Source organism: Protopterus annectens, chromosome 1.part0 (genome assembly GCF_019279795.1).
Source record: "Protopterus annectens isolate FY-2018-M chromosome 1.part0, PAN1.0, whole genome shotgun sequence".
NCBI classification, from domain to species: domain Eukaryota; kingdom Metazoa; phylum Chordata; order Ceratodontiformes; family Protopteridae; genus Protopterus; species Protopterus annectens.
The window spans coordinates 214,505,836-214,522,716 of NC_056725.1; positions in this window are offsets into that span (position 1 = coordinate 214,505,836).

Genomic DNA, 16,881 nt, shown 5'->3' on the forward strand with positions numbered 1-16,881 from the left:
GCTTGGGATGATATGCTCGACAAGCCACGATGCTTCGCTAGGGACAGCTTGCACCTGTCACCCTGGGCTTCGGATATTGGCAAAGGCTCTTGCTACCCCATAGTGCCTTTTTTAGGCAAGGCTCAAAAGACAAACCCACCTCCATAGGTATCACAAGGGATAAGAAACTAAGAGTAATGCTACTCAACGCCAGAAGTCTAAACCTCAAGATGCATGCACTGGAAACTCTCCTTAGCATGGAGAACATCGATATCTGTGCAGTAACAGAGACCTGGTTCAGGGCTCCCGAGAGCCCCCCAGCACTACCAGGTTATACCTCATACCATGCTTTTCGGCCCCAAAACTTGGACCGAACCACAAAAGGAGGGGGAGTATCGATATTCATCAAAGATACCCACACCTCCAGGTTGGTGGCAAAGCGAAGCATCAGAGACTATCCATGTGCAACTAACAGTGGGTAAAACTGCCTTCCAGTTTATAGCCTGCTACAGACCACCCTCCCAAACCCAGGAACCCCACTCGGCCTTCCTGAGAACACTGGAAAATATGAAGGTCTCTCCAAACACCATTATATTGGGCGACTTCAACTACCCAAACATAGACTGGGAGCATTACTCTAGCTCCAACACCCTAGCCCAAAGGTTCCTAGAATTTATAAACTCAAATGCTATGGAACAACTTGTCACCACTCCCACAAGAGGGGAAAACATACTGGACCTGATCATCACCAACATGGGGACTCTATGCTCCAGACCAGAAGTGTATCCCTCACTGGTAAGATCAGACCATAAACTAATCTCACTGGATATTCACATCCCGACCCCACCCCCTGCCCAGACAACCACAGGGAAAAACTTCTCTAAAGCAAATTTCACACTCCTCAAAACCAAGGTGGAATCCTTCAAAGACCCTGGGCCTGTGGAAAATATGACCCAGACTGCAGAATCCTTTATAAACGCATTCTATGAACACCTTCAGGAATGCATGGATCATGCGATCCCAAATAAAACCAAGACCCAATCCTCCAAAGGCAGACGTCTTGTCTGGTGGACCCCGGCCATAAACAAACTATACAATAGAAGGAGGAAGCTACTAAATGATAGAGCAAAATCCCAAAAAGGGAAGGCATCACTGATCAGTATTAGCAAAAAACTACGGGCACTCATAAAATTGTCTAAGGCCAGCTTCGAGAGAAAAATTGCACAGGACACTAAGGATAATCACAAGGCTTTCTTTAGTTATGTTAGGAACCTGGGTGGTAATTCCCAGATATGCTCAGAATTAGTCCAAAATGACAAAAAATACACTGAACCCACAGACATTGCCAACATCCTAGCCGACAGGTTCAGCGCATGCTCAGGTAAGAGCCGCCATCTCCAAAGCAAAAAACACAGCATCAATGGGCCCAGACGGTGTCCCGGGCTGCGTCCTACATGAACTCCAAGAAGAGCTAAACCCAAACATAAAACTACTGTTCAATCTCAGCCTTACTACAGGATATGTGCCCAAAGAGTGGCGTACAGCAACAGTGGTCCCTCTCCATAAAGGTGGTGCCTCAACCGATCCTGGAAACTATCACCCCATAAGCCTGACTAGCTTGGTCTGCAAAGCTATGGAAAGGATCATCATGGACCTCATAAATAAAGATATTGGGGATCTACAGACACTGGATCCTACCCAGTTTGACTTTGTTAAGGGCAGATCCTGCCTCTTAAACCTGGTTGATTTCTTTGAAACAGTCACCAAGGCCATTGACGAGGGGAAGGTGGTCCACACAGCCTACCTGGACCTCGCAAAAGCCTTCGATACAATACCCCACTCGGGCATTATAGATAAGCTCACCAGCTTAAATATAAACCCCTATGTCACTAGATGGATTGCAAACTGGCTCAAGAACAGAACCCACATGGTTAGAATTGCTGGAGCCATGTCATACTCCAAACCAGTTACAAGTGGTGTCCCACAAGGCTCAGTCCTGGGACCTCTCTTGTTCGGTATATATTTCTCGGAGGTACAGGCCAACACAGAAGGACTGTGGCTGACCAAGTTCGCAGATGACTGCAAACTGGGCACCATAATCAACTCTCCAGCCCACACAAGCATCCTCCAAAAGGGCCTCATAGAAACAGACAACTGGTGCCAGAGCCATGGCCTGAAACTAAATGCCAAAAAGTGTATAGTCATTCCCTTTGGCAAAAACAAAGTGCCCACAAATTACCACATAGGTGGTAATCCATTAAGTACAGAAGAAGTAATTAGGGACCTGGGGACCCAAGTTGATAACAATCTCTCATTTGACAACCACGTGGCCAAAGTGGTTAGAAAAACATTTTATATAGCCCACCTAATCAAGAAGGGATTTACATCTAGATCAGGGGAGGTCATCGTGCCTCTTTACTCATCCCTCATCAGGCCCATAATTGAGTACAATGCCCCTTTTGGGATGTACCTTACCAGACACCTGCAGCAACTGGAAAGACCCCAAAAGTACCTCACCAAGAGGATCAAAGGGCTCAAACAGATGCCATATGCTGCCCGGTTAAAGAAACTCCAGCTCTACTCAGTGGCATACCGCCTGTTCAGAGGCGATCTGTGCCTGACGTATAAAGCCATGTCCATCCCGGAATTAATGGACATGCTGCACCTCAGAAAATCCAAATCTCATCGAGCTACGTGCTCGAGAGACTTGAACCTCAGCACTGAAATAAATAGGACATGCTGGAGGGACAGATTCATAACCCAGAGGCTTCCTTCACTCTGGAATAAAATCCCAGTCCAGGTTAGGCAGAGTCCCTCATTGACTCTCTTCAAGAGGAATCTTGATGAGTGGATGGGAGATCGTAGGTTTACCCAAGGGTATCACTTCTGTGTCACTGTTAGACAGAGGCACAGTATACTAACCTCAAAAAAGGGCATAGCAAATAAATTTAAAATGGGTGGCGAAAGCCAAACACATTCTGGCTAGGGTTATAAATGCCCTAGGGCAGATAGCCTATTATGAACCTATGAACCTATGAACCTATGAACATATGATCCTATAACTGTGTAACAGTTTAGTACAAATAACTAGATAAGCAGGGGTTCTAATCTTAGTTCTGGCAAATGTGTGTGTGTGTGTGTGTGTGTGTGTGTGTGTGTGTGTGTGTGTGTGTGTGTGTGTGCGTGTGTGTGTGTGTGTGTACGCGTGTAGGTTAAAGTATTTTGAGGCCTTTCACATCCAGTAAACTTCCCATTGCCATACGTTACAAGGGCTGCTGATGTTATTCATCCTTAGAAGTACCTTGGGACAGTTTTCAATGCTATAAGCTATGTGGCATGTGCAATACCTATGTAACACTGTAGTACAAATAACTAGATAGGTAGGGGTTCTAAACTCAATACTGGCAATGGTGGTAGTGTGTATGTGTGTGTGTGTGTGTGTGTGTGTGTGTGTGTGTGTGTGTGTGTGTGTGTGTGTGTGTGTGTGGTTCCACCCAGTACATACACACTTCACAAATAATATTAATATAATATAATATTACACACACACATAATATTACACACATAATATTGTGTATTTTTCACAGTAAATACACTCTTCAGCTATATAAGCTCTGTGGTGCATGCAATAACTATGTAATACTATAGTACAAATAATTAGATAGGTAGGAATTCTAATCTCAATACTGGTAGCAATAGTACTGTGTGTGTTTATGTGGAAAGCATATCCTCTGTGGCTGTTTTGTGTGTTGGTTATGCCGTTTTAAGGTGGTTGACTCCCTCCCCATGGCATTACTGTAAGGAGGCAGTTAATGGTATCTGCCTTACATGCACCATGTTAAACTATACAGGCCATACCAGTCATCTGTACAGATGTATGTGGACTATACAGATGTTTGCAACCTATATGTGATCTGTGTCCCCTAACAATGGGCATTTATGAGTAATCATTGCAAAATATGTCACAGTTACCCTAGTGACAGACATGTCAGCATCATACTTTGTATCTGTCTGACACATCATGCTGATACAAAGTCTGTTACTCTATCACTTGTCCAAGTATATAAGAGCAATATATGAGACCAGTTGTTATTGTGGGTGTTTTATCCCACCATCCATGAAGGCATTCCCAAGATTACTTGTTGTAAGAGGTAGTAAGTTATGTCCCCAGCATATAATCTCTGTGGTGCATGTAATGTGTGCATAGCACTATAGTACATACAAGTGGATACATAGGGTTAGTAATCTATCGGCAACTGTGTGTTTCTGTATGCATATCCCCTGTGGCTGTCTTTATTGTGTGTATACAATGGTTATACCATTTTGTGTGCCTCTTCCACCCTGTTAACTCCTCCATTGCCAACCTAGTTGCAGCCACTACAGATGTCATCCACCTTACAAGCAGAGTTACACAGTTTCTAACACAAAGACAGTGTGGTGCATGCAATCATCATATCACTGTGTATTGTACATAAATAGATAGGTGGGTCATATAATATGAGAATGTCAACTCTTTGTGCATGTATGTTTCAGTGCATTTCCCATGCAGCAGTGTTTGTGTGTTTCAGGTGGCTCTACCATATTAAGGGCCTCTGAACCCACCATTGGCAATCTTAACAGCCCCTGCAATTGTCACCTACTTGAATACCAGTGACAGACACTGAAACACTATGATACCTCTGTGGTATCTCTGTTATGTATCTAGCAATATTGTTTGTAAAACTGGGCAGGTAGAGATTCGGCTATCAGCAGAGGCAGGTCATGGATGCATCTGTGTGTGTGTGTGTGTGTGTGTGTGTGTGTGTGTGTGTGTGTGTGTGTGTGTGTGTGTGTGTGTGTGTGTGTGTGTGTGTGTGTGTGTGTGTGTGTTTGTATGTATGTACCAACATACCTCTCAACCACTTACAGAAAGACATCTGGTTAATGTCATATGGGAAGCTGGGACAAACAGCAAACATTGACCACACCCTTCACATATTGCTGTGACACACATGGGAAATAGATAGCAAAACAGGGCATGCATTTCAATGCACCTTCCAAAGGTTATGTTTGTTACATGACAATATCTGTCATTAATCTGTAATGTCAGTCTGTCATGATTTTCCACAATGTTGGCCAGAAAACAGCAAGTTTATGACAGAGGGAAAGAAATAATGTGTCAGACATCAAGATAATCTGCAGACATAAACAGAGGTCAGAGGTATGGCCACCATCTGTACCCATACCTCCCAGGCTCTTAGATCAAGAAATGTTTACAAAGCTATAAATAATGGGGTGACAAAGGCCACATAATAGGGACACTTTTCAAATATTGCTTCTACAAACTTAGAAAGGTGATAGAATAATGGGTTTTGCATTGGCACAGATAGTCTGAAAGGTGTGAAGTCTGCAAGCCATAATGTCTGCCATTATTTCTTGACATCAACCCGCAATGATTTGCCAGAAAAAACATGTTTATGAGAGAATGGACCAATAATATGAGGCAAGAATTTGGACATTCTGTGGAAATATGTACAGTTGAGAGGTATGTCTGTACCACCCTGCATGTTGCAGTCCATGTTTGGCAAGGTGTAACCTGTGACAACTGAAACAGTGAAAAGAGGTCCCAAGACTGAAGGGCAAGAAACATGTCATGCAGTACTGATTGCATAGAGCAGTTATTGCACATCAGAAGTATCTTAATGTTATGAGAAATACTGTAAGCTAAGGTAATGTCACACAAAGAAGGTGTCATAGTAGCAAACCAGAGGATGTCCTGTGTGTTGCACTTGCCGTAGGCATGATATGTCCTGCCAACTGTCACATTACTATAAGTTGTGTGCCATACTCCACATTTGAGAATGTCACATACACATTGTGTGTTGCCTATGTGTGTGCAATATGTAGACATGTGAAGGCCCAGTGACTACTAGATGCCCACAATATAGGTGAATCTGTTGGGGTTAAAGTAATGGCTAGGCTTGTGAGGGACCTAGCGCCAGTAATTAAGTAACCTCCTCTCTGTGTATGAGCCTGTTGTACTACAGAACACCAGGTGGCATATATGAAGGCTAGCTGGCTGTGTCAATGGGGTATGTATGCAAGGTCACACTGTCTGCCCCCAGTGTCACTCACACACTGTTGTATGCATACACACCTGGTAAACATTTACATATATAGCTGTACCTTGGCTATTAAAAGGTCACTGTGTTTCCACTCTGCCATACTCATCATTGGCAATGTCAGCAGGCCCATAGCCTGCAGACATAAAGACACCTGGAACACAAACAGAATGCAGTATGCGAGACTACAGCCAGTCAGCAGTACTAACAACAATAAAGCATCAAGGCTAAACAGGTACATACACTTTGATGTGTACCCATAACAATTGCCAGCAGACAGCACATTACACAGCATTACATTACTACACTGTACTATATTCACCCTGGGCATCAGACCCATATTAGCATGTCCCTGTATCGATGGTATGGAAAACAGGGATGTGGCGCAAGTATCATCACATGCACATGGTGTGGTGTGGATTTGTCAGAGGCCTAAGCTGGGTCATACGGTTGACATTGTGTGTGTGTGTGTGTGTGTGTGTGTGTGTGTGTGTGTGTGTGTGTGTGTGTGTGTCTGGAGGGGTGGTGTTCAACTGGGCCATGCAGAGGAGCTGTGTGTGTCTGGAGGTGACCTGCCTGTGATAGAGATGTATGAGTGTTTGTATGCACACAGGAAACCATGTGGTTGCCCTACACAGGGATATGTTGGGCAGTCATGAACTGTACATGGCAGGATGTACAATTCACTGTCTCCAGGCCACAGACACGAAACTGCTTCTGCCAGGAGTCTCACTGGCATCACCTGGCCCAAGGCCAGATGCAGTACTATTCCCCGATGGTGACTGCTGTATGCTGGATCTTGTCCCTAGTGGGTCCGGCCAGAACCACATGCCCATGGCCTGCTCTGTTGTTGCATGGACAGTACCCTCCCTTTCGTAGTTCTGGTGGTACTGCCCCTATGGGAGTGTGAATGTGCATGGCCATGTGGAATCTCAGCTGATCTTGTTGCTGACCTACATCCATGTGGCTGATGCCCTACTGCTACCACATATTCAACCACAGGCATTGCATGGTTGAGCAATGACAATGTCTCACCCCACCATCTATCCACAACATCAACATAATAATGCGTGGCATCACCAAGGCTGTGGAAGTCACCATGTATGACAGGAAGTGTTGCATTCATGACCCTAAGCATCTGTCTGGTGTTGCATTCAGAATGTGCCTGTGCCTCCATAATGGACCAAATCATGTGTCTGCTGACACCTGCTGTGACACTTGTGACAGGGGCTTGATGGGCAGCAGTCCTCCTTTGAGCACCCCTGTCCATCTGCCTGTGTGGGACCTCGCCTGCTCTCTGGCTATGGCTAGTGTCTACACTCACACTTGCCATAGTCACCACGCTAGCCTGTTCCAAGCCATCACCCTCCAACTGTCCATTATGTGTGGCTGCTGGATACTGGGTATGTGTGGGCATACGGACTGTGCGAGGACATGGTGGGTGAAAGTGGGATACCAACCAATGGCACAGATTTACCCCTGACAATCCCACCTGTGCTTTACTATGACCACCTTCATCATCAGAATCTGCAAACATTAGGTTGAGAGGGGGAGAGACACCAGCCCCCATGTTCACCTGTCAGGGGAAGACAACATATGTAAGTTAATACCTGCACTATAATGTTTGCTGATAAACACACACACACACACACACAAACACACACACACACACACACACACACACACACATACACACACACACACACACACACACATGCACACACACACACACACACACACACACACACACACACACACACACACACACACACACACACACACATATGCACACAGACACACATATGCACACACACATGCACATGCACACACACACACACACACACACACACACACACACACACAGATGCACACACGCACAAAGACACATACAGGTGAGGTGGCACAAAGACATTATACAGACCACACAATTTCCTAATTATGACATGCACAACACACAATCAGACCACAACAGACACACTCTGGACAGGCCCTCAATAACATGCATTGCAGCTATGTCCACTTAAAGTTGTTACTAATATACCCCTCTGAGATACATGAGGAGTGGTAGTAGGTGATGGACCTTCATGTACCACACACACTGCACCTGTGTACACAATATCGAAGTACTCCAGAATAGCACAATGGCAACACCCTACAGAAATGTTACAGCTCCTGCGAATAGGCTCCTGTGATAACCACTATGATGCACTGCATTTAACCCCACCGCAAGTGAACATGCACACATTGCAATATGGCTAAGAGTAACTGTTGTGTGCGTGGAAAAATACATGCCCTTAACATGCCTAGCATATTAGTGACTCAGTAGACATGTCCATACTCACCGGCTTTAGGCTGCTGTTTCCCAACCAGACCAGAGGGACCTATTTAGTTGTTGGGGAGAGGTACTGTCAGCACACTCACATGTGGCATTGGTACAGGAAAAATGACGAATTTTTGAACATGTACAGTACAAGCTTTGATACCACACAATTTGCTGTCATTCACTACAGATGTGCACTTGTGTGCATTAAAAAATCCCAACCACAAATGCAGTTTGACCTGACATATGCATCTAGATACTCCAAGGATGCCAGTATGAATGATACAGTATTGAAGTGATGTCCACTGGAGCTTTAAGTGGATGATCCTCACCTGTTGTCTGGGTGCCACCCACCTCCATGACATAGGTGTGTACAGTTTCCTGGGGTGCGGTGGCTGCCCCAAAGTTGGCAAGGATCTCCCCTGTTGTTGTCAGTGGGGCCTGCATAGCAGGACCCCTTTCTGTGGCTATACAGTCCCTGGCCACAGCTCCAGCCCTTTGCCGGGCATGGTGCATAAGCTCAGTTGCCCTGTGCCTGACCTACTCATTGGTTCACCCATGCTAACCCAGATTGTTAATGGTTGCCAGTAGTTCATTCCACAGGGCAGTCCATTCTTGCTGCTGCTGTCTGTTTCTACTGATCAGAACTGCAAGATGCAGTCTTACGGCATCAACTGTTGCTGCAGTCTCAGCATCAGAAAAGGCTGGTTGGCGCTGTCAAGACATTGCACCTGAAAGGCATGAACAGGGAAACACATCACAGGACCTCATACATTGGGCACTGTTATGTACGGATCCTGCACACCCACATTTGCTTGCACTATCCACAGCTATCACCCACATCACACCCCTGCCATCTTTCAGCACAGTATATGTGTGGATAGTTTCACCATACTGGCACTACAACATGCATTGCACTCCTGATACTGATGTTTCATGTTCCCCCCAATGAGGACCATTAACGTGCATAATCCTTAATTCATCATTCACATCAGACGGCACATGCAGCAGTTGGGGACATCACAGAAGTTCCCTACCAGGGCATACCAGCGCATCAGACATCTAACATACACCTATAGGCTATGAGGCCAACCCTCTACCTGGTGTCATACATACCCCTCAAGAGTTAACTCACTCTGGCATGCTAGGCAATAACACACTCCACATTGCTGGGACTGCTGCATGAGTGCAGGCCATGTTCCACTCTAAGACACACACACACACACACACACACACACACACACACACACACACACACACACACACACACACACACACACACACACACACACACACACACACACACAGACAATCTCCATCTGGTGAGTGAACTGGACTGGCCTTGGTGACAGCATAGATGTGTGTCACACACAATCACCATATGGGGTAATGGGCACTCTGTCTACTTCAGGCAGAGTAGCTACCTACACCTTTGTAGGCATAACATGGTCAACTGGATGGTTAATGGCAAATACACCCTTGCGATACCATCGGAGTCCCTGTTGGATGGGGACATCAGCTACTGCATTGCACACACAGCCTAGTAGCCTGGTATGGTACTTTGAATACCATAAGTGGGATGTCTGCTGTGACAGACCATGCTGTTATGCACCCACACACATCAGTGCATTCGGCTGCTGGGTGTCCCCTATGGGCAGCATTGCTGTACCATGTATTCAAGCCTGCATATCACAAATAGGTGAGTGGTCCTACAGATGCATGTGGACATTTCAGGGACATCTGAACTATGCAGTAACTGAGATCAGTGCATATGTGTTGTAGGGTGACCTCCTCATAGGTGTCTGACATTTTCTGCACCCAGATATTTGTGGAATGTGTACATGTGCCTGAAGATGTAGACCCCACTGCCAAACAAATGTGTGTTTTTGCACATCAGTTGAAAAATACATGATGTTTGTCCACATAGTTTGGGGAATGTGTCTGTGGCATGCCAGACCATAGGGGCACAGTGATGGTACCTGGGTATCTGGAACAGTATCCATTCCCTTACTTTGTATGCTATGTATGTACACACTGCTGCTGATCCAGTGCCAGCATCCACCCACTACTACTACCTATAACTTGCTGTCCTGCACCAGGAGTCACCAGGTATGCCAGCCATAGGTGTGAGGCAATCAGATACAGGTGTTGAGTACACACTCACCTAGGCAGAGTATGTCAGGAAGGGTCAATGAGACCTGGACAATCTATGAAATAAACCTGTATGACATTGGCAGACTGAGAGGGGCTCAATGATGGTACATGATGTGATATGCCATCTTTATCCATCAGTACGTACTGTCAGTGTGATGCTCCTGCACTGGCCCAATCATCAGGGAGCCTAAATACTCACCACTACCACCAGTGATGGATGTACCTAATGGCAGGATGACAAGTACATACACATTAAAGTACAATCACCTTTCAGAGCACACAGAGGTCACAGTCAGTGTCGGGATCATTTCTTCCTCTCTGTCCACAACCCTAATAACACTCCACACTGGCACACCTATGAGGTTAACATCTCAGCAGAATGGTCAATCCAAAACATCTGTTAGGCTCTCTGTCCAACCAGTACTTCGGGTCCCTGACCAAGTAGCTGACACCCACACTTTGCTATTTGAGTTTTGAATCACTCACACACACACACACACACACACACACACACACACACACACACACACACACACACACACACACACACACACACACACTCCTGTTAAAGTCTGGCACAACTTTACAACCTAGGGACCCTTCAGCCCATACTTTAAAGTAGTTCTGATTGTCACAGTCCATCTCTTTAACAGCTACTGTGAGGCTCTTAACAAAGGGTGACAAATCCTACTGTGTGATGAGCCTATTAGCAAAATGGTAAGTGTGACCAAGATCAAGGCTATTGGAGTGAGCTATACAGTGTCACCATGTGGATATGCAAGTACTATAAGAGCTGACTTAGTGCTATACAGACCAGACACAATGACAAGGTGTAATGATATGTGACAATAACTAATAAAGGAACAAGAGAATACTCTATCAATGCAGTAACTAAACAGTTCAGACTCACATGGATTCGTATATGGCAACATTGCAAGACAGTCTGCAATACATACAGGAAATTTGTAAATTACTAGGTGCATAGGTTCATAGGATGATACTAGGCTATTTGCCTGGATGTCTTGATAAGTCTAGCCCAAATGTTTGTCCATGTCCCTTCAAAGTCAGCACCTATTTTCCATGTCCAGCTGGGACACAAGTTAGATCCCAGTGGTGTTTTTTGTGTTTCTTGTGCAGTCATCCAACTTCTTCTTAATGAAGGCTAGAGAGGTACTCTGCTAGACATGGGGAAGGAGTGTATTTTACAGACTATATTGTTTGAGACACAAATATATCCTGCCAATGAGTACTATTCATGTCACAGACCAGTTGAGGGCCTTGCATGCAAGTTGCGTGAGTGGGGTTTGTCTTACGGATATGCAGAAACTGTGGTTTGGGAATGGCCTTGTTAGCCAGACCGACATAACCTATGATCAGCCTGTATGACACTGAGGAGAGCGACAGGGCTTTCAGCCTATCTGTACAGGATAGGTGTTGCAGACCCTGGATTTTCCTGGTCAAGGACATCTGTGGTCTCTGTAACTGCTGCATGTGGTTGGCAAGGTACATGCCAAATGAGCCATTGTACTTGGTAAAGGGTCTGATAAGGGAGGAGTACAGGGATGTTATGGCCTCCTGGTTCCTGGATGACATACCCTTATGTTTGAAGTGGGCCATGTAGGCAGTTTTCCATACAATGGTGGCAATCCAGTGGGAAACTGTCAGGTTGCTGTCAATCTTGGTGCGCAAGTCACCTCATGCCTGTCTGAATGCTCAGTACATTGTTATTACTGTCATAACTATTGTGGATGAAATTTACCATAACAGGGATAATGATGCATTTCCTGGCATTCAGTTTGAAGCAATGTTTCTGGCACCAGTCATTAATTTGGGCAAAAGTCTCTTGGAGGATGCTCACATCACTAGGAGGATGTAAGAGAGTGGCCAGCTTGCAGTCATCTGCAAACCTGGTCAGCCACAGACCACTGGTTTTGTCTTGCACCTCAGAACAGTAAATCCTAAACAGTAGAGGCAGCTTGGGGTACACCGCTCATTAAGTGTCTACTACTAGGAGTGGCTTTCACTACTTTGACTGAGTGGGTACTGTCATTGAGCAAGTTAGCTACCCATCTGGTAACATACAGGTTGATGCCTAGCTGCGTAGGCTTATGTATTATGGTCAACTGGGGATTATTGTCAGAGGCTTTTGCTAGGTGAAGGTAGGCAGTGTGCACCATCTTCCCCTCGTCCATGCATTTCTGAGTGCTTCAAAGAAGTCGACCAGGTTTAACAGGCCTGATCTCCCTTTGATAATACGAAATGGTGTGTTGCCGATGTCCCTGTTTATAAGGTCTTTGATAATGCCTTCCATGGTCTTACAGATCAGGCTAGTTAGGCTGATGTGCATATTATTGGCTGTGTCAGTGGATGCTCCACTTTTGTGTAGAGGGGTGGCAGTGACTGACCTCCGTGGAGATGGGATGGCACTGGTGCTCAGGTGTTGGTTGACTACAGTGTGTAACGGAGCTGACAGCTCATGCCTGAGTTCATGTAGGATGCAGCCAGGGATGTTATCAGGCCCCATGGAGACTTCAGTTTGTTGCCCTTGAAAGGGCATTATGGACTGCACCCTGATGATGAGGGGAGGGGGGCAGGTGATGTGTATGTCCTCCTTTACTGATGGGGAGGACAGGGGGGTGAGGTTTTCACTTAACCTGCCTGCAGCAGGTTGGCTATATCCATGGCATATGTATATGTGGTGTTATTGACCACCAGTACAGAGCAGATTTGGGCATTGCCTCTGAGACTGCAGACATATGTGAGGAAGGCCTTGTGATTGGCCTTGGTGTATGTGTCCAATTTGCACTCAAAGTTAGCTTTAGAGTAATTCACCTGTGATCCTACTTGCTTGTTCAGACAGAGGTGAAATTGCTTCCAATTTGGCACCTGCTCCTTCATGGCCCTGTACAGCCAATATTTCCACATATTATGGAATTTGTGTATTGCTGCTGTCCACCACAGAGGTTTAATCTACCTTGAGGGAGATGATTTTGTCCAGTCAGGTATTGCTGAGTCCATACAGCTATGTAGGTGTTCATATAGATGTTTGGTGTACGCTTGGATACAAAGTCATAACACAGTTAAACACTTTTCCAATTTCAACCTAGTAATTATAATCAAACTTGTAATTATTTCTGTTTCAAGGCACTACAACAAACTGTAGCTGTAGATATTTATGTCTGTTTGATACACTGAAACTAAGATTACACATTTGTAAAACAAGTACAGAATATTTACCTGACATTTTGCAACTAATGTCTGTATGTTTGAGGATTCCAGCTACTACTATTACTACATACACGTGCACAAGTAATACTTGATATACATTTCTGTTCTTTGTCAGTATGGCACACTGTGTTTACACTTTTGCAGCTCAATCATACCTCTCAACCTGTTAGAGCAAGACATCTGGACAAAGGCACACATAAATGGGAGGAAAAGGCCCAGAAATAGTGACACTTTATAAATATTGCTGTAACACACTTAGACAGTTGATAGCAAAGTAGGTTTTGCATTCACAGGAATACTAACTCTGGACACTTGAAAGGTATGAGCTCAGTATATAACATGCAGTTCAACACACACTTCTGTGCCAGTTGTTTACTATGCACATACCCTATATAGGGCTCTTACATTTGTAAGACAAGCATATGTATAATAGTAGCATTCACAAGTGACATATGAATATTTACAACATTCCCAGGTACCTGGCCTGGCAGTGTCACAGTCAGTATTGTACAACAGACACTTCAGTAGTAGTCCTATGTGAGCTGATCTTTGCTGGGGTGACTCAGGGTCCAGAGCTGTAATCTATGTCACTGCGGACAGAGCCAGCAGGGATGGCCGTAGGTGCTGGACAGCAACATGTCAGTCCAGCAAGTCTTGTTGAGACCTATTAACTTCCTATTCTCATTATTGCATCCCCCCTTCTGCATTCCATTACATGCTTAATTTTTTGACATACCTGTTATAGTGCTGCAGAGTTTTCTCAAAGTAATGCAGATGTGTAGGCTTCTGTAGTCACAGTCTGTCTTTGTGTAGAAATGTTCAGGCCTGTTTTGCATAGGTAGTAGCTTGCCTTTTGTAGGTAATGCTCATGAGCAGGTGCTGGCCTGGGCACCATTTGGTGTCTCCCACTTGCTAATTGCATCCAGAACAGCTGTGTTGTCTTTCCAATGGCATAGCAACACAGTGCTATAATTAAGTCCTTCATGTGGGCCTTGCCCCTTTTCCTTGCCTGTGAGGAGGACATTGTGGAAGTGTGGGAGCTACAGCATCACAGAGGTAGGTGGAAATACCTCTTAGAACAAGAAATGTGAAGAAAGATAAACAAAATGGGGGAGAAAGTTCCAGAATTAGGGACAGATTGTAAGTATTGTTGTTATACAGTTAGAAACTTACTAGATTAACAGAGTTTGTCTGGACATGCATTTTCTGTGTAATTTGAAGTCTAACACTGATATGTATATGACATACCTCTCTACTGTGCAGATTTTCACAGACTGTCCAGAGGTTTGCCTTTTATGTTTGGTCTGTTCCTCAGACAATTTTGGTTTTTGGCAAATCACTAAGATAATCTGAGGATTGAAGTCACTAAATAATGACATCTATTTGTGTTTCAGACTTCATATCCTTCAGGAAATTTTATGTTAAAACAAACCCTGTCACTCCAGCAACATTTTCAGTTTATAACATCATTATTTAAAATATGTCCCTATTTTTGGGCATCTGTCCCCCAAGTATGTCAGGCTTTATCCAGATGTCTTACACTAAGAGGTTCAGAGGTATGGAATATCATTATTTAGTGATTTCACTCCTGATGTACCATGGTGGTGGTCCTGCGGTAGCATTGTCGCCTCACAGTAAGACGCTGTCTGGTTTGATTCTTAGCTAGAACGTCTTCTGCGTGGAGACATGCGTGAATGGGCATACCTTCGTTGAAGGTTGTGTGTCAGGCCTGGCAAGCTGGTACATAAAAATCAACTGCCAATCATTAGTGGACCAGAGTTCCATTGTGGTGATCCCTAACGGGGAAAAGCCGATAGACACAAGTGACTTCACTCCTGATATCATCCCAGTGATTTAGCAGAATCCCAGAAATGTTATGAGGAAGAGACCATAAATATGGTCCCAAACCCTGGACATTCTTTGGAAATATGTACAGTTGAGAGTTATGTATGTCTGGCCACTGTTAACAGAGTTTCAAGACTATGTAGAAGTGTAGTGTTTAAATGTTTGCTGGGCTGAGTAGGGAGAGGGGCAGATGTGAGTGTCATAGATCCTTTTCTATTGGACTGTGCATACTGATACAGTTGCTGGTGGTCTATCAGCTGTATATGTTTGTGAGGCAGACTGAGACATTTCCCTTAACACCTCAGTATTCCAGGTACACTGTGACTTGGGGCAGTACATATAGGAGCAATGTGTGACTGGCAATCAGGATATTTGTTCAAACAGTCATTATACTGTAGAAGTCAGTTGGCTTACTGGTATGTTGCTGTGACTGTAGTGCAAATGGTTGTGGGTAGACAATTTCTTACCGATGTGTGTTTTTCCCTTCAGTTACATCCTTGCAGTGCATGATATATTTGCAAATGCAAGAACAATTTCCGAGCGCTGATTTGGTGTAGTGCTTTATTGGTCTGACTGTAGTTCCAAAGGTGCTGGGTGAAATGGTTGACAGCTCTCAGTGTTTTTTCCCTAATGTTACATGACTGCACTCATGCCTCTCAACTGTCCAGATTTTCATAGAATGTCTAGATGTGTGGCTCATATTTTTGGTCTGTTCCTCATAAATGTTGTGGATTTCTGACAAATCACTGGGATGATGTGAGCATTGAATTCACTAAATAATGACAAGTGTTTGTGTTTCAGATTTGATATCTATCAGAAAATATATGCTAAAACAAACTGTGATACTCTAGCAACTTTCTAAGCTTATAAAATCCATATTTAAAATATGCCCTGATTGTTGGGCCTTTGTCCCCCCACTTTGTCAACCTTTGTCCAGATTTCTTGCAGTAAGAGGTTGAGTATATATATATATATATATATATATATATATATATATATAACATTACTAATTCCACAGGTATTTTTCCCTAATGTTGGATGACCAACCTGCATGATATATTTACTGAAGCATTAGTTATTCTCACAGCTCATATGGAGTAGTGGTAGCTGCTGTGACTGGAGTGCACAGGGTCCTGAGTTTAAGACTTGCCAGGGATGTGTATTTTTCCCCTTATGTTAAATTATTGTAATGCATGATATGTTTGTAAAAGTATTACAGATTGCTACAGCTCATATTGCATAGCGGTACATTGC